This window comes from Rhinolophus sinicus, chromosome 3 (genome assembly GCF_057876585.1).
Source record: "Rhinolophus sinicus isolate RSI-liver-muscle chromosome 3, RSI-T2T, whole genome shotgun sequence".
NCBI lineage: Eukaryota > Metazoa > Chordata > Mammalia > Chiroptera > Rhinolophidae > Rhinolophus > Rhinolophus sinicus.
The window spans coordinates 121,855,763-121,880,921 of NC_142503.1; the positions used below are offsets into that span (position 1 = coordinate 121,855,763).

At 40.3% G+C, this 25,159-nt stretch overlaps 1 long non-coding RNA gene and 1 pseudogene across 4 annotated transcripts in view; one reads left to right on the forward strand and one right to left on the reverse strand.

The window, feature by feature from the left end:
• Nucleotides 1-3,531: 3,531 nt before the first annotated feature.
• LOC148758565 (uncharacterized) overlaps nt 3,532-25,159 on the forward strand; it is a 37,434-nt gene continuing 15,806 nt past the window's right edge. For all 4 annotated transcript variants that reach the window (XR_016020773.1, XR_016020774.1, XR_016020775.1 and 1 more), the window contains exons 1-2: nt 3,532-3,663; nt 4,107-4,154. This is a non-coding gene — a long non-coding RNA (uncharacterized LOC148758565). The remainder of the gene's footprint in view (nt 3,664-4,106; nt 4,155-25,159) is intronic.
• Nucleotides 20,504-24,193, reverse strand: LOC141570621 (eukaryotic translation initiation factor 1-like; annotated as a pseudogene).

Consider the following 25,159-nt stretch of genomic DNA (forward strand, 5'->3'; position numbering starts at 1 on the left):
CTCCTCCCTCTGCCTTTTGTCCCATTCATGCCTTCATGGATTAGACAATGCCCAGCCACACTGGGGAGGGCAGTCGGCTTTACTGAAATCGCCAATTCAAATGCTAATTTCATCAGGAAACACCCTCAGAGACATACCTAGAAGTGAGGTTTAATCTGGAACTGTGGCACAGTCAAGCTGACACAAAATTAATCATCACACTATCTACCTGGTATATATATATAGACACATCTATATATCTCCAGCATTTTCTCTCTCTCTCTCTCTCTCTCTCTCTCTCTATATCTATATATATATATATACATACATATATAATACATATATATTATAGATATTATATATAATATATTATATATAATATCTATTATATATATGTATTATATATGGTGTCAAAAACTGTATACACATTTTAAGAAAGGAAAACTGTATTAAAATTGTAATAATATATACCGATAACAAAAAATGAATACAAGTCATATTTGACTTTTGCAATTACAAGAGGTACTCAAAATGGTTACAATCAGCATCCAGACACTTCTGATTATGGCGAACTACTGCTTAAGCATAGATAACCTCTCTTAAAATGTGTATACATTTTTTTGGCACCCCCGGTGTCCACACACACACACACACACACACACACACACACACACACACACACACTCAACTCCTCTTTAAAATAACTGCCACTCCTGCTGGTTGCTTATCATACTAGGTATTTTCAAAGCTTTTTAGATGACCCCCATTAAGCTTTTATTGCTTTAGCAATAAAACTCTTACATGAGGCTGAAGTTTCTGAAGGAGGAATGAAGTGAAAGGTCATCACTTATTCTGGGTGTGTCTGTGTATGGAGCTGATAGAATTTCTTTTGACAGAACCTTGCCCCTTGTAGTTACGAACAGGCAGAAGTTTGGCAGGACATTCGGATTTTCCTCTTTCCTGTCTCCCTTTGTACACAACTGCACATCTCCATGGAAATTTAACGCAAGTGTAATGCTGAGCCCTTTGCACACTGATGAGCACAAGGCCATTTCTTTAGGTAGATGAGGCACCAGAGAAAACATGAAACAAGCAAAGGGCCGGCTGGCTGCAGTTTGATGCCTGAATTTTCCTGTGCTGACAACATATTCCTAGTGTTTGGCTTTGTGGGGAGGTTGCCTTTCATCTGGGAGGCTGCCAGCAGACCTATTTATTATATAAATAAGTTTGTGGATTCGCTTCTTCCTGTGTACCCATGGCGCTCTGCAGAGGAGATGCTTTTCAGTAAGTGGGACTCATAAACGCTGTGTCAGGGTCCACAGTGGCTCTGTAAAAATAAAGACTTCTGGTGAATGAGTGAGGTTTCTCTTTGCAAGAAGACATCTGCTTTTATACATGCACCAGCAGTCCTAGAATTACCTACTCTCTGATGGCTAGTAGTTGGTAAGAATTTCCTTCAGACCTGACTAGGAATGAAAAGGAGCGTGGTGTCCGAAACCTGACTTGCTTGTGCATCTACGAAGGTGGGATTTGCTGAGCTTTCTTACAGTTTGGCTCAGCTAGACAAGGATGGCTCTGGGTGCCTCAGGAGGACAGGTCAGCCCTGACTCTGCAGGCCTGCTGGCCTGGGCAGGTGTCGGTTCCTGGAAGGGGTCACAGGATTTGAGCATTTCGACTGGGTCACTTGGGCTCCTCTTTAGTCCTGAGCTTTCCAATCCTAGAGTTTCAGAAGCTTTTATCTAAGAGAATGTTAAGGCGATGGTTCCTAAACCGTGATGCTCTCCATTCACTTATCATCATTCTCTCTTTTTCTTTCCTTTAAAAGGAAAATTTATTTTCATTGATGATTTTGGAAAACATGGCACACAGTTTGGACATGCAGAGATGAGAACATAGCCTGAAGTCATGTGATATGATTTCATAGCTCCTTTATGAGAGTGGGTGGGGACACCTGGATTCAAAGGGAAATGAATTTGGAATATTTAAAAGCCTTTGGGAAAAGGTCCTTTAATTGTACTCACCCCTGGGCATCTATTATCTGGATATAAGTGGGGTAAATAATCAACCTGAGGAGCTCTCTGTTGCTATGAATGTGGGATAGGTGAGGAGTTGGAGGAAGGAAAGAAAACGTCAGATGAGAAAGATGATTGCTTAAACAGGACAAAGGTCTTTTTGATGTGGGAGCTTATTTCTACTTTTTGAAAACTATTATCCTTATTTTTACCAGCTTCAGATTCAAAGTGGCCTCCTTTACATAAGCCATGTATTGGAAACCCGAGCATCCAGCACTCTGGAGCCAGAGGATTGTCTCCGGGGCTGGGTCTGCTCTGATGTCAGCACCAGGGCTGTTCGCCACCAAACATTTCTCTGAATTCAGGGAGCCTGAATGCCAGGGCTCATAGGCTGAATCCTGCTCTTTGTTGAGACACTACAGCAGACTTTTGATGTCATGTCAGGATTCAGAGTCCACGCCAAGTCAGATACATGGGGTATAGACACTGGCAGATTTGGCCACAGGGGCAGCCAAGAGAGAGGTAGCAGCTGGCACCCATTACCCACATGCAGACTACACGGGGGTGGTCACATCAGAGGCTGTGCCAGGAGGGAGGCAGAGCAGATCAGAGATGACACCTGAGGAACGAGAAAATTGGTTGACTTAATTCCTTCCCTTCCTGTTACTACAGCTTGGGGACAGCTTGGGACATTTTGTGGTAATCCGAGAGGAGGTGTTTGAACTGGTGCCTGCACAGAAGCTGGTGAGGGAGCCTTGCCTTCCTAACTGGAGGAATGTGATTGCGAAACACACAGGAGGGCCATGCATTTGACCCCAATTTTTAGCAGCTGGCAGAGGTGCAGAATGGGGCACAGAATCTTGCTTTGCTATCTGCAGAATCTTATGCCAACATTCTAGAGCTTGTACCACGGCTGCAGCAGGCTTCGTGAACAAAAGTGACACCAGAGTCTTTAGAAAGGTCTCAGGCATGTCTTTGATGCTGCCTCACAGGGCCCAAAGAGTGCAGTGCTGACGGACTGGCTCCTGGGTTCTTGTCTGTGAGAGCCACTCCCAAAGGACCCAGAGCACCTTGTGGCTGAAAGGTCTCTGCTGGGACCAGTTAGCATCTCCTAGTGGGTGGCAGAGCCCTGCCCTTGCGGAACTTACAGTGCAGTACCTAGTTGTAGCTGGCATGCTCTGACCCTCCAACCCTGTAACGAGCACTTTCATGGATTATGCTACTTAATCTGCACAGCAACCTTATGAGGCAGGACAGTTATTTTCCCTTCTTAGAGATGAGAAGATTGAAGCTTACAGATATGAAATAACCTGCCCGCGGCCACACAGCTAATAAGAGATGAGACTGGAATTGAATCCAGGCAATCTGGCTCCAGAGGCTGCTGTGGATTGATATTTTTACTACAGACATTAGTAACAACCTTTGTAGTATTGAATAATTCTTAATTTTTCACTAATGGCAAAATATAGTAAAACTAGCTGTTCCTATACAAAATATTCTGTGACGAATCCAATGACACTTTCTTACTTTGATTCTTATCCAGGATATCCAACTCTTGGGATGGACAGGAACAGACAGACTGCAAACCAAATGACTCTAATTTAAATCAAGGAGGCAAAAGAAGGAGAATTTCAAGAAGGGAGCAGACAATAATGTTAATGCTACAGAGAGAGTAAGTAAAATGGGAACTTAAAAGATTCCATGAGACTTAAACGATTAGATTTTGTGAGCTAAACTACCTATTGGTTCCTGTATATCAGAAGAAGCCTTTATTCCCCCCCACCCCCAATTTTAATGAAGTAAATCCTATATACCTGGTAGTAAATTTGAAATATATAAGAAGTATACAATGAAAAGCCTCTAGGTCTCCCTCCCATTCCTGTCCCCCTGGCACCCAGTTCCCTTTCCAGGAAGCAAACAGTATTACCAATTTATTGTATATCTTTCCAGAGATATTCTACACACATACAATAAATAAGTGTATATACTTTTATTTTTACACAGAGTAGCATACTATGTGCAGTGTTTTGCAGCTTTTTCTTTGTTGTGAATTTCACAATGTATCTGTAGTCTTGTAGACCATCCTGTAACAGTTGTCCTCAATCCTTTCTGCAGATGGACAGGGTTCCAGGGTATGGATGTATTCTGATTCATTTCATAAAGGTATGTTTCCAGATGACCCTAAAACAGCACTGACATCTAAGAAAGACACTGAAAAGGGCTTTTTCTTTCAGGGACAGAAAGGTAGTATCTGGAACAAGTAGGTAGAGCTGAACACCATTTATGTGTTCAAGGGGTACTTGTCCTAGGCCTAACTGAACTCAGTAAGAACTAGCTTACTTCTGAGGGGCCATGATGCAGAAGGCCCTGCATTATGATTGAGAAACTTCATTTCTGAAAATGGTGTGTGCCTCCTTATACATTGGCTAGAAGCAACCAAGATACTGTTGTCAATCTTTTGGTAAATGATAAAAATTTAAAAATCTGTCTTTTCATCTTTATAACTCTAGCATCCCCAGAATATCTTAATTACTTTTTGTTTTCTATCCTCTAATTCTTAATACCCTCTAATTCCTCATTTCCAATGGAAATGGTTCTACACTCAGATCTGAACAGTTCAAAATCCACTAGTTACTGAGTGACTTAGGATAATGGCTGAACTTGGACGTTGTATTTCTTCACCTGTAAAGTAGGAATTGTATTACCTGTTTTCTTAGGGCTTTTATTTGGATTAAATGAGCAACATTTAGAGCACCTGATACAGTCTTTGTCAGAAAACAGCAGGTGAAATTGCTCATTTTCTCTGCTTTGCTCTTCTGCCTCTCATAAGGTATGACCCATGCAATGGATCATTACTGAGTCTCGGTATATGTTAACTCATAAATTGGAATAGGGCTTATAAATCAGTTTTCTGTGAGTTTGGTTGTAATCTTACAATAGAATAGAATCTTAGAAGTTTTTTTTTTTAAAGATTTTACTGCGGAAGTGGAGCAGTATGTATTTCCAGGACTTTATTGGGAAACAGTGTGTTTTTCCCAGAACCCATCAGCTCCAAGTCAAGTAGTTGTCCTTCAATCTAGTTGTGGAGGGCACAGCTCAGCTCCAAGTCCAGTCGCTGTGTTCAATCTTAGTTGCGGGGGTGCAAACCTGCAACCTTGTTGTTAAGAGCTCGTGCTCTAACCAACTGAGCCATCTGGCCATCCACCGGGAGCTCAGTGGCAGCTCAGCTCAAGTTGTTGTTTTCAATCTAGTTGTGGAGGACGCAGCTCACTGGCCCATGTGGGAATCGAACCGGCAACCCTGTTGCTCAGAGCTCGCGCTCTAACCAGCTGAGCTAACTGGCCACCCCAGGAGTTTCTTCTTTTAAGTAGAGGATACATGAGCAGAAATTCATTTGTGTGTGAACTGCATATTAAAAAATTACAGAATTAACATATCAAAACATATTTTAGCAAACACAAACAAAAAGCAGTCCAAAAACAATTTAATCACTTTTATTTTCACAGAAGTTCATAGTTGTAGACCTAGTGTAAGTAGTTGATCAAACATAAGAAAAATCAATGATAATTCTGGTATTAAACAGACTAGGGAGTTCCTGAATTGTGGCTTGTATCCCACGGGCACATCTCAATTCTGAGTCTGTGTTCTCGTCAGAATCATTTTAGTTCTCTGAAAAAGAATGTGTTGTCTCAGAACCAGTTAGACTGATATACTGTCCAGACTTTGGCAACTATTTTATGACTTTTTTCTTTTTTTTTTTTTGCAAATGGCAGAAATTCCTCTCAAACTGTCATAAACGTAAAAGTGAACTTATGAACTCATTAACTCAGGTAATTGAAAAAAAAAGCTTCAGGTGTATCTTGAGCCTATCAGTGTAAGGTTTTGGTCATAAACTATATTTAGAAAGTATTGTTGTTTAAAAAGTTAACTTTTGGTTCATTAAACCTAATCCGAAAAATGCAGTTTTTCTTATGGTACAATTTATAAAATTTATAAATATTATTTATAAATAGTTTTATATTTTTATATTTATTTTTTATATTTATATTTTTATAATTATATATTTATATTTTATTTATAAATATTATTATTCTACAAATATATCTAGCAAATTTTTCATTTCAGATATTGAATTTCTTCATTTCAGAAGTTCAATTTGGGCCTTTAAAAATGATTTCTATATCTTAAAAATGTTCCAACTTTCTTTTACCTTCTTGGAATATAGTTATAATAATTGTTTTAATGTCTTTGTCTATTAATTCTATCATCTGTGGCATTTCTGGGTCTGTTTCTATTGAGAATTTTTCTCTTCGTCATGAACTTTATTGTCCTGTGTCTTGTCTGGTTCACAGACACTTAATTTTTATCTTGAAAAAAAAAAATTTTATCTTGTATTCTGCTATTCTTGAGCTTTCTTGCACATAGTTAAGTTACTTGGAAACAGTTTGATCCTTCTGGGTCTTACTTTTAAGGTTTCTCAGGTAGGATCAGAATAGATTTATTCTAAGGCTATTTTTCCCCATTACTGACACAAAACCCGTCGAGTACTCTGCCAATCCCCCATGAAATATTAGGTAATTGATTGATGGGAACAGACTATTCCTGGTTGCACGTGAGCAAAGATAATCCTTTTAGATGATTCCTTCCCTAGACTCAGGTAGTTTCCTCACACACATGCAACTGATCAGTATTCACCTGACCCTCTGCAGACCTCCAGGACTCTCTTTTTGTATAGCTCTCTTCTCTCCACTATTCCTCTCTGTGAACTCTAGCAGCCTTCACCTCCCCAGATGCCCAACTTTGTCTCCGCAATTCGGGGAGGCTCCTCAGCTAGAACTACCTGTGCTGTGGCCTGAAAAAATCTCTCTGGGAAGTAAGCTGGAGCAATCGTGGGGTATACCTTGTTTGTTTCCTTTCTCTGAAGGATCACCGTCCCGTGAGTCCTGATGTCCACTGTCTGAAAATCATTGTTTCTTATATTTTGTCTGGTTTGCATTTCTTTGGCTCTCTCGCGATGTTTAAATCATCCATTGGGTTTTGGATCTCTTTCAAGGCTGTCTGCACCTGGCTGCAACACTCAGGTTACACGAACGATAGACCCAGTGATTCAAATTATGTCATTAGGACACCTTGGGCTCTGCATTGGCATCATACTTGGGTGTCTCGTGGTGCTATCTACAGCCTCCTGATTAAGGACCCCCAGTTTCAATCCAGCAGAACAGACAGCGGCCCTCTTGTGCCTCTCAAGCAATGACTCATCAGTGGGTAATTGCCTCTCATTGGCTGGGTTTGGCTACTTGTCCATCCCTTAATCACTTATCAGGAATAGTGTGAACTCTGAGACATATAGTGAAAAGAAGAGGAAGATCAGTAGAAATGATACTGGCAGGCAAATCAGTCTACTGTTATAGTCACTGTCATGCCGGGGTGTCTGGCAGGGTCTTTAGTCCCGCTCCCCACATAAGAATGCAGGACACGGTGAGGCCAAAAAGGAACACCCACGGAGCCACAGATAGGGGGGTCATATCACTATAGTCTCTCTGGTGGCTGGGTTGGAGACACAGGAAGCAGGATCCACACGATCTGCAACCTGCTGTCCGATTCTCTGCCAACCAACCAACCTGACTTGCTAGCTGCAATCCACCATAACTGCAATCAGCGCTTGCTAGCTCAGCCACCATCTTCTTGCTAGCCCCCATTTGCTGCTAGCATAGCCATAGCAGTTATATTAGTGGCCAATGGCTCACTGGTTACAGCCGACGGGCAACTAGCCACAGCTGATGGCCATGTAATCACAGTTGATGGCCATTTACTACCTGAGCCAGCACCTTTACACATGAGGCCGAGAGCCTGGAAACTGCACTCCTGGCTCTGTCCCCAGAGTCACTTAGTTGAATCCTTCCTAGAGTTCATGTGGCTGAGTGTGGATTCTTAGGATGCCATGTCATGTTGGTACACAGAGCTTGCTTTTAGCACCATCAGCTAATTCTTGAAATTGAGCCATGTCGATGGGGCTGATGCTCGATCATTTTAATCATCCCGAGGTTTCCATTGTAAAAGCAGCTACAAATATTTAAAGCCTCATACAAGGTCATCCGCAGCCAGGAATCTTTGGATATCAGTCTTTGAAATTCCATGATTCTGTTGAACCCAGGGCAGTTCAACAAAGCGAAGTTGAATTAGTCCCTAGTCGTCTCTGCTTAGTTTGTTTTGATGTGGTCACTACAACAAACCAGAAATTCAGTTTCTAGTGTTCTTTTTTTCATATGGTCACATCAGTATAGTCTCATAAACCCATGGAGTCAGACTGCTTCGTGTCTTGTAATTTTTAAAAAATAATGAAAAGTTTATTCTAAATGTCCACAGTCTGATCTGGGTATATTTAAGCGAATTAAAATGTTCCCACCCAGACTCAAGTTATTTTGAATATTATCTGAAAATTATAAATTTTAAAGGCGTGAGTTGAAAATTCACAATTTTGATCACACTAGGATGTGAGTCTCTCTTGCAATTTGTCATGCTATAAAATTACTTGATGGTGATGAAACGAAAGCTTCCATTTCAGGGCAAATTTTTTTGACTTGAATTTCCTCTCAGTCCTTTTTTTTTATTTTTATTTTGCCTTTCCTTTCATTGTAGAGCCCCATTTATGCCAAGTGAGCTGACCTTTCCCATGTTTATGCCAAACTACTCAAATTCTCTCAAACAGGACTAAGCCTGCAGTTCATGTGTGTGGGCTCATTAGTAAGGTGTTTGTGTGGTTGCACATCTGAGTTGGCTGGTTCAGGTGAGCTGCATGCCTTGAGGGCCCCCTGGAGACGCCCCTACTCCATACAACTGGGGGGACAGAGCCCCAGAGAGCAGTTTCCAGGCGCTTGGCCTCATGTGGAAAGGTGCTGGCTCGGGTGGTAGATGGCCATCAGCTGTGACTAGTTAACCATCAGCTGTAACCAGTGAGCCATTAGCCGCTAATATAACTGCCGTGGCCAAGCTAGCAAGCGCGGATTGCAGTTAGCAAGTGGAGTCGGTTGGCAGAGAAGCGAACGGCAGGTTGTGGATCGTGTGGCTCCTGCTTCCTGTGTCTCCAACCCAGCCACCAGCGAGACTATAGTGGTATGACTCCCCTATCTACGCTCCGTGGGTGTTCCTTTTAGGCCTCACCATATCCTGCGTTCTTGTGCGGGGAGCGGGACTAGAGACCCCGCATGACACCCTGCATGACACAACTCATCACACACACCAGAAAAAAGAGAGGTAAAGTGACTGACTCAGGTTGATCAGTGAGGGTTGGCTTGGGAGAACTCCAAACCTCTTGCTTCCCCAACCAGGCAATTTCAAGCCGTGGAAATAAAACAGATTTGGAGCAGACAGATATCCATTCTGTCTTTGGCTCCACCACATACCAGGTATGACTTTGAGCAGGGAATGACTCTGAGCTTTGTTTCCAGCTCTCAAATTGGAGCTCTGTTACGCAGTTGTCAGTGGGTTGTAAGGATTAATTAATGTAACTTTTGTAAATTACCGGGCAGAGCAGTTCCCTTTCCTGTTGACCTCTACCCCGGACCTGAGCTTTCCCAGGGCAGTAATCAATCCCTCTGAGGGGAATCACCCTTGCGGAGACAGATAAAACTGGTTTCTGAATCAGCCCAGCATGGGGTGCTAGTATAGGCTTGCTGAGCTACCCATCCCCAGATACCAGCAACCGTGACCCTGGCAATATTGTAGGTGGCCTTTGAGTAACACAAACCAGGAAAGCTCAGCTGTGTATGCTTTGAGAAAAGCCATGGTTTCCCCAGAGATTTTTTTTAAAGGCCCCCAATCTTTATAGGTCCCACAGAATGTTTTTTATCTCAGAACCTTGGCAATGGCCTTCTTTTATGTGAATTTAAGGCAAGCTTTAAAAAAATTATTATATGCATTAATTGATGAGAGTTTTAAAAAAATATTTTAAAAAGTTTTTCAATTATAGTTGACATGCAATATTATATTAGTTTCAGGTGTACAATATAGGGATTAGACATTTGTATAACTTACGAAGTGGTCACCCTGATAAGTCTAGTACCCACCTGACACAATAAATAGTTATGATATTATTGGCTGTATTCTCTATCCTGTACTCTACCCTGGGACAATTTTTATAACTGCCAATTTGTACTTCTTAATCCCATCACCTTTTTCACCCAGCCCCCCTGCCCCCCCCACCCATCTGGCAACTATCAATTTGTTCTCTGTATCAATGAGTTTGCTTCTGTTTTTTGTTCATTTTTTTTTACATTCCACATATAGGTGAAATCATATTGTTCTCCATCTGACTTATTTCACTTAGCATAATATACTCTAGGTCCATCCATGTTTTTGCAAATGGCAAAATCTCATTCTTTTTTATGGCTGAGTAATATTCCATTGTACATATGTTCCACCTCTTCCTTATCCATTTGTCTATTTTTTTTTTTATTTTTTTTTTTAAATTTATAGGGGTGACAATTGTTAGTAAAATTACATAGATTTCAGGTGTACCATTCTGTATTACATCATCTATAAATCCCATTGTGTGTTCACCACCCAGAGTCAGTTGTCCTTCCATCACCATATATTTGATCCCCTTTACCCTCATCTCCCACCCCCCACCCCCCTTACCCTCTGGTAACCAGTAAACTATTGTCTCTGTCTATGAGTTTTGTTTCTCATTTGTTTGTCTTGTTCTTTTGTTGTTTTTGGTTTATATACCACATATCAGTGAAATCACATGGTTCTCTGCTTTTTCTGACTTATTTCGCTCAGCATTACACTCTCAAGATCCATCCATGTTGTCACAAATGTTCCTATATCATCTTTTCTTACTGCCGAATAGTATTCCATTGTGTATATATACCACAACTTCTTTATCCATTCATCTATCGAAGGACATTTTGGTTGTTTCCGTGTCTTGGCCACCGTAAACAAAGCTGCAGTGAACATTGGAGCACACGTGTCTTTATGTATAAATGTTTTCAGAATTTTTGGGTAGATACCCAGGAGGGGATTGCTGGGTCATATGGCAATTCTATTCGTAATTTTTTGAGGAACCTCCACACTGCCTTCCATAACGGCTGCACCAGTCTGCATTCCCACCAACAGTGTATGAGGGTTCCTTTTTCTCCACAGCCTCTCCAACACGTGTTACTATTTGTCTTGTTGATGATAGCCATTCTGACTGGGGTGAGGTGATATCTCATTGTGGTTTTTATTTGCATTTCTCTGATGATTAGTGATGTTGAGCATTTTTTCATATGTCTATTTGCCATTTGTATGTCCTCTTTGGAGAAATGTCTCTTCAGGTCCTCTGCCCATTTTTCAATTGGGTTGTTTGTTTTTTAGTTGTTGAGTTTCATGAGTTTCTTGTATATTTTGGATATTAGCCCCTTATCGGAGGCACTGTTTGCAAAAATCCTCTCCCATTCAGTTGGTGGCCTCTTTATTTTGTCGATGGTTTCCTTTGCTGTGCAGAATCTTTTAAGTTTCATAGAGTCCCATTCATTTATTTTAGCTTTTAATTCCATTGCCTTTGGAGTCAAATTCATAAAATGCTCTTTGAACCCACGGTCCATAAGTTTAGTACCTATGTTTTCTTCTATGCAGTTTATTGTGTCAGGTCTATGCTTAAGTCTTTGATCCATTTTGAATTAACTTGGGTACATGGTGACAAATAGCAGTCCAGTTTCATTCTTTTGCACATGGCTATCCAATTCTCCCAGCACCATTTATTGAAGTGGCTGTCTTTCCTCCATTGTATGTTTTCAGCTTCTTTGTCAAAAATTATCTGTCCATATTTATGTGGTTTTATTTCTGGGTTCTCGATTCTATTCCATTGGTCTATGTGTCTGTTTTTCTGCCAATACCATGCTGTTTTGATTATTGTAGCCCTGTAGTACAAGCTAAAGTCAGGGAGTGTGATACCTCCATTATTGTTCTTTTTTCTTAAGATTGCTTTGGCTATTCGGGGTCTTTTGTGGTTCCAAACAAATCTGATGATTTTTTTGTTCTATTTCTTTAAAAAATGCCTTTGGGATTTTGATGGGGATTGCATTAAATCTGTATATTGCTTTGGGTAATACGGCCATTTTAACTATGTTGATTCTTCCAATCCATGAGCACGGAATGTCTTTCCATTTCTTTGTGTCTTCTTCAATTTCTTTCAAAAATGTCTTATAGTTTTCAGCATATAGGTCTTTCACATCCTTGGTTAAGTTTATTCCTAGGTATTTTATTCTTTTTGCTGCAATTGCAAAAGGAATTGCTTTTGTATTTCTTTTTCTGAGACTTCATTGTTAGTATATAGGAAAGCAATGGACTTTTGTATGTTGATTTTGTAGCCAGCAACTTTACTGTATTCGTTGATTATTTCTAATAGCTTTTTGGTGGAGTCTTTAGGGTTTTCTATATATAGCATCATGTCATCTGCAAAGAGTGATAATTTAACTTCTTCATTCCCAATGTGGATGCCTTTTGTTTCTTTCTTTTGCCTGATTGCTCTGGCAAGGACTTCCAACACTATGTTGAAAAGCAGAGGTGATAGGGGACAGCCCTGTCGTGTTCCTGAACGTAGAGCAAAGGGCTTCAGTTTTTCACCATTAATTATGAGATTAGCAGAGGGCTTGTCATATATGGCCTTTATTATGTTAAGGTATTTTCCTTCTATACCCATTTTATTAAGTGTTTTAATCATAAATGGATGTTGTATCTTGTCAAATGCTTTTTCTGCATCAATTGATATAATCATATGATTTTTGTCCTTTATTTTGTTTATGTGATGTATCACATTGATGGATTTGCGGATGTTGAACCATCCTTGTGCCCCAGGGATGAACCCCACTTGGTCGTGATGAATAATCTTTTTAATGCATTGTTGTATTCGATTTGCTAGAATTTTATTTAGGATTTTTGCATCGGTATTCATCAGAGATATTGGTCTGTAGTTTTCTTTTTTTGTGCTGTCCTTACCAGGTTTTGGTATCAGGGTAATGTTGGCCTCATAAAATGAGTTAGGGAGTACTGTCTCTTCTTCAATTTTTTGGAAGAGTTTGAGCAGGATTGGTATTAGATCCTCTTTGAAGGTTTGGTAGAATTCACTAGTGAAGCCATCTGGTCCCGGACTTTTGCTTTTGGGAAGGTTTTGGATGACTGATTCAATTTCGTTACTGGTGATCGGTCTGTTTAGATTTTCCAGTTCTTCATGGTTCAGCCTCGGAAGGCTATATGTTTCTAAGCACTTGTCCATTTCTTCTAGGTTATTGAATTTGGTGGCATATAGTCCTTCATAGTATTCTTGGATGATCCTTTGTGTTTCTGTGGTGTCCGTGATAACTTACCCTTTTTCGTTTCTGATTTTGTTAATTAGTGTCTTCTCTCTTTTTATCTTAGTGAGGGTTTGTCAATTTTGTTAATCTTTTCAAAGAACCAGCTCTTTGTCACATTAATTTTTTCTATTGTCTTTTTGTTCTCTATTTCATTTAGTTCTGCTCTAAGTTTTGTTATTTCCTTTCTTCTGCTGACCTTGGGTTTCACTTGTTCTTCTTTTTCTAGTTCTTTAAGGTGTAAACTGAGGCTATTTATTTGGGAGTTTTCTTGTTTCTTGAGATAGGCCTGTAATGAGATAAATTTCCCTCTTAAAACTGCTTTCGCTGCATCCCAAAAATGTTGGTAGGATGTATTTTCATTGTCATTTGTTTCTATGTATCTTTTGATCTCTCTCTAACTTGTTCTTTGACCCAGTCGTTCTTTAAAAGTATGTTGTTTAATCTCCATGTATTTGTGGTTTTTCCTGCTTTATTTTTGCAGTTGATATCCAATTTCAAAGCTTTGTGATCAGAGAATATGCTTGGTATGATTTCAATCTTCTTAAATTTGCTGAGGCTGATTTTATGTCCCAATATGTGGTCTATCCTTGAGAATGTTCCGTGTACACTAGAAAAGAATGTATAGTCTGATGTTTTAGGATGAAGTGTTCTATAAATGTCAATTATGTCCATTTCATCTAACGTGTCATTTAGGGCTGCTATTTCGTTATTTATTTTCTGTTTGGATGATCTATCCATAGCTATCAATGATGTATTTAAGTCCCCTAGTATAATTGTGTTTTGGTCAATTTCTCCCTTTAGTTCTGTTAGTAGTTGCTTGGTGTATTTCGGTGCTCCCTGACTGGGGGCATAAATATTGATGGCTGTTATGTCTTCTTGTTGTATAGTCCCCTTCACCATTATGAAATGTCCATCTTTGTCTCTTGTTATCTTTTTCACCTTGAAGTCTGTTTCATCTGATATCATTATGGCTACACCTGATTTTCTCTGTGTACCATTTGCTTGGAATGTCAATTTCCACCCTTTCACTTTGAGTCTATGCTTGTCCTCGTAGCTGAGATGTGTCTCTTGGAGACAACATATGGTTGGGTTTAGTTTTTTGATCCAATCTGCTGCTCTGTACCTTTTTATTGGTGAGTTCAATCCATTTATATTTAGGGTGATTATTGATATGTGAGGATATCCTGTCATTCTATCTTTAGTTTTCTGGTAAGGCTGTGTCTCCATTGTTTCTTTGCCTTTTTGTTGTTGTCTATTATTTCCATGTGGTAGTATTCTATGATGTTTCCCTCTGTTTCTTCTTTTATGACAGTATATATTTCAGTTCTGGATTTTTTTTGAGTGGTTACCCTTAAGTTTATGTAAAAGAAAGTTTGATATTTAGAGTATTCGTTTTTTTCAGCACGCTTACTTTCTCCATTCCCGTATTCAGTTCAGGCCTTTACTCTCCCCTTTCTTATTTTTTGGTTGCCACAAATTGTCCCTGTTGATGGTTGTCAAATAGCCTCTTTTAGTATTTCTTGTAGTGCAGGTCGTGTATTAGAAAATTCCCTCAGCTTCTGTATGTCTGGAAAGGTCTTTTTTCCTCCTTCATATCTAAAGGATATCTTTGCTGGATCTATTATTTTTGACTCATTATTTCTCTCTTTCAGTAGTTTGAATATTTGGTTCCACTCCCTCTTGGCTTGTAGAGTTTCTGCTGAAAAATCTAATGATAATCTAATGGGCTTTCCTTTGTAGGTTACCGTCTTCTTATCTCTGGTAGCCTTGAGGATTCTTTCTTTGCTGTTGATTTTAGACAGCTTCAATACTATGTGCCTTGGAGAAGGCCTTTTGGGACTGATGTAATTAGGTGTTCTATTTGCTTCTTGGATTCGAGGATCCAGTTCTGTCCACAAGTTTGGGAAGTTCTCATCAACAATTTGTTTGAATATGTTCTGTTCCCTTCTCTCTTTCTTCTTCTTCTGGTATGCCCATTATTCCTATATTGCTCTTTCTGATGGAGTCAGAAAGTTCTTGTAGAGTTCTTTCATTTCGTTTAAGTCTCAAGTCTCTTTCTTCTTCCATCTGTGTCATTTCCAGGTTTCTATCTTCGATGTCACCGATTCTTTCCTCCATCTGGTCAACTCTATTACCTAAGCTGGTTATTTCATTCTTAACTTCTTCTATTGAGTTCTTAATCTCCAGAAATTCTGTTTGGTTCTTTTTTAAAATTTCAATCTCTTTTGTAAAATGCTCATGGTGTTCTTTGATTGTGTTTCTGAGTTCATTAAACTGCCTTTCTGTGTTGTCTTGCATCATGTTGAGTTTTTTCAGAACTGCAATCTTGAATTCTCTGTCATTTAAGTCACATATTTCCATATCTTGAAGTTCCTTTTCTGGAGACTTTTCACTTTCTTTCTGAGCTGTCTTGTTGCCTTGGTTATTCATGGCAATTACTGATTTATTATTTCTCTTCCTAGACAACTGCAGGAGTGGCTTCTGCAACAGGTTTATAGGAAGAGGTCTTTCTTTTGTTTTCCAGTACTTGTTGGTAGAATGTTTTATTTTCTCTCCGACTGCATCCCTTTTTTCTCTCTCACACGGTAGTGCTGTTTTCTCTGCACTGTTCCAGCTTCTCACACAATGGGGGTATTCCCTGGGAGACGGGCTTCTCCTCTGTTAATAGTTCATCTAGGTCACAGGGCTCAGTGTCCCGGTGGGTATGCAGAGAGCTTTTGATGTTCCAAAGCTCTTCCAGCTCCAGATTCAGAGCCCGTATGTTTCAGCACTTCTGTTTACTCCTGCAGGGATCCGCCCAGATATGTGGGGTCAGGGGTGGAGTGAGTTGTGAGAGGTGGCCCAGAGCAATGGCGGCGACCACCACCACAGCCGGTCCTGCTTCCACAGCTCCCTCCCATTTGCCAGAACTAGTTGGGCTGTGAATCTGTGTCTGTGGTCCATAGTTCTCAGAACAGCAAATATTCTGTTCTTTTGATCTGACACTGCTACTGTTCCGCTTCTAGCACTGGGCAGGTGGGGGCGGGGTGAGCTCTGGGAGGGTAGGGAGGGGGCGGGTAGTCTCAGTGCCTAAGGCTTCCATTCTCTGCTCGGCAGTGAGGGCTTAAACCACCGTTTTCAGCCTTCTTCCCTCAGTCTTTGCTCCGAGGTCTCTGCCGTGAGTGTTGGGTTCAGCTGAGTTATATGCTGTCCCCTCAGCCCTGTGGAGCCCTGGCGGAGCCCTAGCAGTCCGATCTCCTGCAGCTGCGGTAGTTCCGGGAAGCAGCGAGCTCGGAGCACTGAGCCAGGTCTGCGTCCTGCGCCTGCGTGGCTCCGTCTCCGCACTTCTCCCTTCCTTCCTCCGCCCCCCGCTCGCGGGATTCTCCCACCTGTAGGTGATTTCGGTAGTGGGCCTCTTCGTCTTGCCTGTCTGCTGTGCAGGGAGTCCTTTGTAGAGTTTTTGTTGTTTGATTTGTTGTAAATTCCAGGGGAGCTTTACAGAGGCTCACCTCATGCCGCCATTTTTCCTCCTCTCTCCGGCATCCATTTGTCTATTAATGGACACTTAGGTTGCTTCCATATCTTGGCTATTTGTAAATAATGTTGCAATGAACATAGGGGTGCATGTATTTTTTCGAATTTGTGTTTTGAGTTTCTTTGGATAAATACCCAGAAGTGGAATTGCTAGGTCATATGGTAGTTCTATTTTTAATTTTTTGAGGACTCTCCATACTTTTTCCATAGTGGCTGCACCAATTTACAATGCCTGTGCATGAGGGTCCCCTTTTCTCCATATCATTGCCAGCACTTACTTGTTTGTTAATTATTGGTGATAGCCATTCTGAACAGATGTTAGGTGATACTCTCACTGTTGTTTTAATTTACGTTTCCCTCATGATTAGTGATGTTGAGCATCTTTTCATATGTCTATGGCCATCTGTATGTCTATTTTGTAGAAATGTCTATTCAGGTCCTCTGCCCATTTTTAATTGGATTTTTTTTTCCCCTTTGGTGTTAAGTTGTATGAGTTCCTTATATATTTTGGACATTAACGCCTTATTGGATGTATCATTGGCAAATATCTTTTCCCATTCATTAGGTTGTAGTATTGTTTTGTTGATAGTTTCCTTCGCTGTGTAGAAAGTTTTTAGTTTGATGTAGTCCTGTTTATTTTTCCTTTTGTTTCCTTTGCTCAAGGAGACATATCCAAAAAAATATTGCTAAGAGTGACAGCACAGAGTTTACTGCCTAAGTTTTCTTCTAGGAGTTTATATTTAAGTCTTTAATTCATTTTGAGTTTATTGTGTATGGTGTAAGAAAGTCGTTTAGTTTCATTTTATTTTGCATGTATCTGTCCAGATTTCCCAATACCATTTATTGAATAGATTGTCTTTAATTCTTGTAAATTCTTGCCTCTTTTATCATAGATTAATTGATTATCTAGGCATGGATTTATTTCTGGACTATTCTGTGCCATTGAGTTATGTGTCTGTTTTTATGCCAGTACCATACTGTTGAATAAAAGTGGTATAATGGGGTCCTTTTCTGTTCCTGATCTTAAGGAAAACACTTTTAGCTTTTCACCATTGAGTATGATGTTAGCTGTGGGTTTGTCATATATGGCCTTTATTATGTTGAGATACGATCCCTCTCTTCCCAGTTTGTTGAGAGTTTTTATCATATATGGATCCTTAATTTTGTCAAATTTTTTTTCTGCATCTATTGATTTGATCGCATGGCTTTTCATTTTTATTTTGTTGATATGGCATATCACGTTAATTGATTTGTGGATATTGCACCAAACTTGCATCTCAGGAATAAATCGCACTTGATCATGGTGTACGGTCTTTTAAACGTATTGCTGAATTTGGTTTGTTAATATTTTATTAAGGATTTTTGCATCCATGTTCATCAGGGATATTGGCCTATAATTTTTTTTTTTTGGGTAGTTGGTTTTGGTATGAGGATAATGCTTGCCTTGTAAAATAAGTTTGGAAGCCTTCCCTCTCTTCAATTTTTTGGAATAGTTTGAGAAAAATAGGTATTAATTCTTTGAATGCTTGGTGAATTTCAAGTGTGACACAATCGAGTCCAGGAATTTTGTTGGTTCAGACAGAGGCTTTTGATTATTGTATCATTTTTGTCAGTATTTATTGGTCTGTTCAAATTTTCTGTTTCTTCCTGATTCAGTCTTGGAAGATGATGCTTCTAGAATTTATCCATTTCTTCCAGATTGTCCAAATTTTTGGCATATAATTCGTCATAGTATTTTCTTATAATCCTTTGCATTTCTGTAGTGTTAGTTGTCACTTCTCTCCTTTTATTTCTGGTTTTATTTATTTGGGTCGTCTCTTTTTTTCTTGATGAGTCTGCTTAAAGGTTTATCAATTTTGTTTATCTTTTCAAAGAACCAGTTCTTGGTTTCACTGATTTCCTGTATTGCTCTTTTACATGCTATTTCGTTTATTATCACTCTGATCTTTATTATTTTCTTCCTTGTACTCACTTTGGGCTTTGTTTGTTGTTCTTTTTCTTGTTTCTTTAGGTGTTAGGTTTGATGTTTATTTGAGATTTTTCTTGTTTCTTGAGGTAGGCCTGAATTGCTTTGATATTCCGTATTAGAACTACTTGGGCTGTGTCCCATAGAGTTTTGGGTTGTTGTGTTTTCATTTGTCTCAAAGTGTATTTCGACTTTTTCGTTGACCTCATTAACCCATTCAATATTTAGTAGCATGTTAATTAGCCTCCATGTGTTTGTGTTTTTCAATTTTCTTCCTGTAATTGATTTCTAGTTTCATACCATTCTGATTGGAGAAAATGCTGGGTATGATTTCAATCTTAAATGTATTGAGACTTGTTTTGTGGCTTAACACGTGTTCTATCCTGGAAAATGTTCAATGTGCACTTGAAAAGAATGTATATTCTACTGCTTGGGGGTGGAATGTTCTAAAAATATCAATTAAATCCATCTGGTGTAATGTGTTACTTAAGGCCACTTCTGTCTGATCTATGTCTTGATGTCAGTGGGGTATTACTACTGTTGATCTCTCCCTTTCTGTCCATTAATATTTGCTTTATATATTTAGGTGCTCCTTCTGTTAGGTGCTCCCATGTTTACAAGAGTTATATCCTATTGTTGGATTGATCCCTTTATCGTTATGAAATGCTCTTCTTTGTTTCTCTTTACAGTCTTCTTTGTCTAAGTATTGGTACCCCAGCTTTTTTTGTTTTTAGTTTCCATTCACATGATATCTTTCCCTGTCCCTTTACTTTTAGTCTGTGTGTATCTTTCAATCTGAAGTGGGTCTCTTGTAGGCAGCATGTGCTTTTTAAATCATTCACCCACCCTATGTCTTTTCTTTTTCCTTCTGAAAACAAGTTTTATTTAAATAAGGATTTTAAAATATTACATAATATTAAAACTAAAGGGGAAAAAAACCAACAACTCCACATCAGTTTATTTCACATAGCATTGGGCAGCTGTTGCTAGTAAGTTGCAAGCTCTACTGCTAGCTACATGACTGACCTACCAGTTTGAAATGTATTCCCCTGTCAAAAGTTCAACTCTGATAGAAAGTTGGCCTCACATTCTGGTGTTTGGACAATGATTAGCTAGGATATGACTGGTCCAAAAGACCTTGGTGGCAAGCCAGATGTCCTATCACCTCACTGGAGGGAAGGTGGCTGCTTTAAGCTCTGCCCACCAGGTCAGGTAGGAGACACCAAGGGATCTATGACCACCAAAGACTCCCTCTAGTGGTACAGCTGCGGTTGCTGCCTTACCGGAGACCCCATCCTCTTTCCTCTCAGCTTCACAGAAGGCTGTTCAGGTGGTGACATTCTCTTAGGGCAGGGAACACTGTAGAGGGAGAGCCAAGGAGCTTCTCACCAGATATAGCTGTCTCTGATCTTGGGGCTCTGGGCTTGGCTGAAACATCACATTGTTACTTTGTTTCAGGCTGGACACTGCCAGGGGCCTACTACTTGACCTATTTAAGTGAGGGACTTCAAGACTAGACAGCATGGCTCTTTTCAGTTTATTGCATGAGGGAGTTAAACACTAATTCAAGTTAAAAGTGGACCCCAAATGGTTATATTTACAAGCTATGAGATTTTTAAATTTGTGACAAGGGACAGAAGGGAAATTCTACTCATTGCAAGGAAATCCTTACTTAAGCTTCAGTGAGCCAAAAGCACTTAAAAACCATGAACCTTCAGTTGGTTGTCCTTGGCCAGTCCAGTCTTTATGAAGAACTGGCATATGTTCTTGCACTGGTCACCCTGAAGCTGAATTACTTCTCCATATTATGGATGCTCAATTACAGTACCATTGCAGGTAAATTTCTTCTTAAATGCTTTTACTAGTTCCTTTTTATCAAAATTATCAGTGATCCGTTGGACAGTAGTAAGGGTCTTCCTGCTCTTTCTCTGCTGAATTTTTGTTCTTTTTTTTCTTTTTTAAATTAGTTTCAGGTGTACAAAGCAACATAATAGTTAGACATTCAAACCCCTCATAAAGTGACAACCCACCCCCTCAAGCTACTATCTCTCTGACATCTTATATATCTGTTACAATACCATCCACTATCTTCCCTATGTTGTACTTTACATCCCATGACTATATATACGTATATATTTAGTTAGAGTTGACATTCAATGTTATTCTACTTCAGCTTCAGGTGTACAGCACAGTGGTCAGGCATCTACAGTCTATGACGTGTAAGTCCAGTGCCCATCTGGCACCTTACATGATCTTTACAACATTGTTGATTATATTCCCTATACTGTATTAACTACCAATTTGTATTTCTTAATGCCTTTACCTTTTTCACCCTGCCCCCAGCCCCATTCCCATCTATCACCCTGATAGATCTAGTACCTATCTGGCACCATACGTAGTTATGACATTACTGACTATATTCCTTATGTTATACCCTACATCCCCATGACTTCTGTATAACAACCAAATTGTACTTCTTAATCCCTTCCCCTTTCACCCATCCTTAACCCCCCTCCCATCTTAAAGAAGTCCCTCTAAGATTCCTTGTAATATGGGTTTGGTGGTGATGAACTCCTTCAGCTTTTTCTTTTCTGGGAAGCTCCTTATTTGTCCTTCAATTCTAAATGACAGCCTTGCTAGGTAGAGCAGTCTTGGTTGTATGTCATTGCTTTTCATCACTTGGAATATTTCCTGCCACTCCCTTCTTGCCTGCAAAGTTTCTGTTGAGAAACCAACTGACAGTCTTATGGGAGCTCCCTTGTAGGTAACTAACTGCTTTTCTCTTGCTGCTTTTAAGATTTTCTCTTTGTATTTAACCTTTGGTATTTTAATTTAATTATTGGCCTCTTTGGATTTGTCTTGTTTGGGACTCTCAGTGCTTTCTGGGCTTGTATGTCTATTTCCTTCACCAGGTTAGGGAAGTTTTTGGTCATATTTCTTCAAATAGGGTTTCAATTCCTTGCTCTCTCTTTCTTCTCCTTCTGGTACCCTATAATGTGAATGTTGGTATGCTTGATATTGTCCTGGAGTCCACTTAAACTTTCCTCAATTTTTTGCATCTTTTTCTCCTTTTTGCTGTTCTGGTTGGGTGTTATCTGCTACTTTATCTTCTACATTGCTGGTTGGATCCTCTGCTTCATCTAATCTACTGTTGATTTCCTGTAATATATTCTTCATTTCTGTTATTATATCTTTATTTCTGACTGGTTCTTTTTTATGGTTTTCATATCCATTTTTATGCTTCCTATCTCTCTGTTGAAGTTCTCCCTGAGATCACTGAGCATTCTATAACCAGTGTTTGGAACTCTGGGTCTGATAGATTGCTTATCTCTGTTTCACTTAGCTCTTTTTCTGGAGTTTTGTTCTGTTCTTTTATTTGTGACATGTTTCTTTGTCTCCCATTTTGGCTGCCTCCCTGTGATTGTTTCTATGTATTAGGTAGAGCTGTTATGTCTCCCGGTCTTAGTAGAGTGACCTTATGTAGTAGCTGTGCTGTGAGGTTCAGTGGTGCAGTCTTTCTGGTCACCTGAGCCATGCGCTCCAGGAACATCCCTTGTGTGGGTTTTGTGTGTCCAACTCTTGTAGTTGAGCCTTGGTTGATGTTTGCACATCAGTGTGAGGGACTGACCCTTGGGCTCACTGGTTGTAAGGACTGGCCTTGACTATAGTGGAAGAGTTGTTGTGCAGGGGCTGATCCTATAGAGCAGGATTTGCCTCAGCAGGACTCTGGTGCCTGCCCAATCCTCCCCTTGGGTGTGTCGTACTTGGAGACAGCTAGGTGATGTGCCAGCTTGTTTTTGGAGGGGATCTGCTGTAGGTCTACTTCAGCCACAGCCCATGCCCCACCCGGGGCCACCCGGCAGAACCCAGAAAGAAATCCACAGATGGCTGCCGCCCATGCTGTGCTTGGAAGCACCTTGAGAGGCCAAGCCATGAACCAAAGCTGGCTGCTGCTAGTACTGGCTTAGGGCTGCTCAGCCAGAGGTACAGGACCTGCTCAAGCCAGATGCTGCTTGTCTGGGTTCTGTGAACCTTTGAGAGACCCTAGGAGTCTGCAGCTTGAGCCAAGGCAGGCGGTCTGTATGAAAAAAACCACTGAAAGCAGCCTGGGTGTGCCCGAAAGTTGGGCAAGGCTGGGTCTCAAATTGCTGGGGTGGGGTGAACTAATGGTGGAAACTCAGAAATGGCGGCTGCCTGTGTTCGCATGCTGAGCAGGGGGAGGGCTCAGCAAAGAAACAATGGTCTCTGCCAGCTCCCCCCGTCCAGGAGAAAGCCGCTTCTCCAGCCCCTGTCCCAAGCCAGACAACTCAATTTCCCAGCATTTGTCTTTGCCACCTTTCCAGCTGCTGCCCCATCGCTGGAGCTCAGAGGGAGAGATTCCATTGGTGGGTAAGTCCGCGTGGTCCCTTTAAGAGGAGTGCCTGGGAGTGCAGCTGCACTGTCTCACTCAGTTACAATCTCTGCTGGTTTTCACAACCAAAAATCATGGGGACCTCTCTCCCTTTGCACTGGGACCCCGGGCTGGGGTGGGGCTGGGCTCTCCCTCTCCTTCAAGAGATTGGGGACCCCCACAGCTAAAATAGTCCTCCTGATCTTTAACACGTTGTGTACGGCGGGGTTTAAATCCCTCATACCCCTCTGTTCCGGCAGGTTTTTAAAAGAAACTACTTTAAAATGCACTCTTCTCTTTAAAGTGTAAATGCTTCTATGTCATCTATTATTTTTCTATGGAATTTTTTAGGATTTACTCACCTATGATGTTAGTAATCCCTCCTAGTGGGACTGGTGCACTGTTCCGGTTAACACAAATAATTCAATAAAATATGCAAAGTAAAAAGAGTCAACAGTAAAAACGAGAATTCTCATTATCCGTCCTTAACGCATGGCTCAGAAAAAATGAAGATTCTCATGATCCATACACAACGTGTTAATAGTCATGTGCAGGTGTGGGACTAGCCCGTTCAGCATCTCTGCTCCCCCTTCCAGACTGGAGGTGGCTTCTTCTGCACGTCCTTAGTTGAAAGGCTTCAGTCCAGCTTGATTTTAGGCAATACCAATAATGGTTGTTTTGTGGATTAGTTGTAATTTTGATGTGGTTGTGGGAAGAGGTAAACACAGTGTTTCCCTACTGCGCCATCTTGGTTGTCCATCTGTTGAATTCTTATATGGATGTAATCTTCAGCGCCAGCAGGAGGAAGATCATCACCCTTACTTGCATCAGCAAAGGGGTTGAAAGAGTGGAGGTTCTGGATAGCGGACATACCATTCGATTTCTTTTCCTCAGTGGAAATCTATAGAAGGTGATGGTGAGAGGTGGACAGGGGGGATGGAGTGTCGGGAAGCAAAGAGGCTGAACATGGGGGGGCTGCTGAATCCTCAGTGGCAGCTCCGTGAGTGGGGCCCATCCTATGTCTTTTGTTTGGAGCATTTTAATCCATTTACATTTATTTATTTATTTTATTTATTTTTTAAAGATTTTATTGGGGAAAAGGAACAGGACTTTATTGGGGAACAGTGTGTACTTCCAGGACTTTTTTCCAAGTCAAGTTGTTGTCCTTTCAGTCTTAGTTGTGGAGGGCGCAGCTCAGCTCCAGGTCCAGTTGCTGTTGTTAGTTGCAGGGGGTGCAGCCCACCATCCCTTGCAGGAGTTGAACTTTCAACCTTGTGGTTGAGAGTCCACTGGCCTATGTGGGAATTGAACTGGCAGCCTTCGGAATTAGGAGCACGGAGCTTCAACCGCCTGAGCCACTGGGCCAGCCCTAATCCATTTACATTTAAAGGAATTATTGATAGATATGTAGTTATTGCCATTTTCTTAATTGTTTTCTGGTTAGTTTTGTAATCCGCTGTTCCTTATTCTCTTGTATGTTGATGACTTTCTGTAGTGTTGTTTGGATCCCTTCATCTTTATTCTTATATTCCTGTATATGTCTTATAGATTTTGGGTTTGTGGTTACCATGTGCTTCATATATACCAAACTGTAGCTGTCTTAAATATTTTAAGTTAATGGTCACTTAAATTTGAACACATTCTAAAATCAATACAATATTTACTCACCCCTCCACATTTATGTTTTTGTCATTATTTTAAACTCCTTTTGTGGGTATTTGTGTGTATCCCTTAATTTATTGTTGTAATTACATTTGATCTTCCTACTTTTGTTTTTTAACCTTTCTACTAGCTTTATAGTTGGTCAATACACTGTATTTATTAAGTGTTTGTCTTTGACAGTGAGAATTTTTTTCATTCCTATAGTTTATTTGTATTTTGACCTTTTCTCCTTAAAGAAGTCTCTTTCACATTTCTTATAATGCTGGTTTAGTGGTAATAAGCTCCTTTAGTTTTTTCTTGT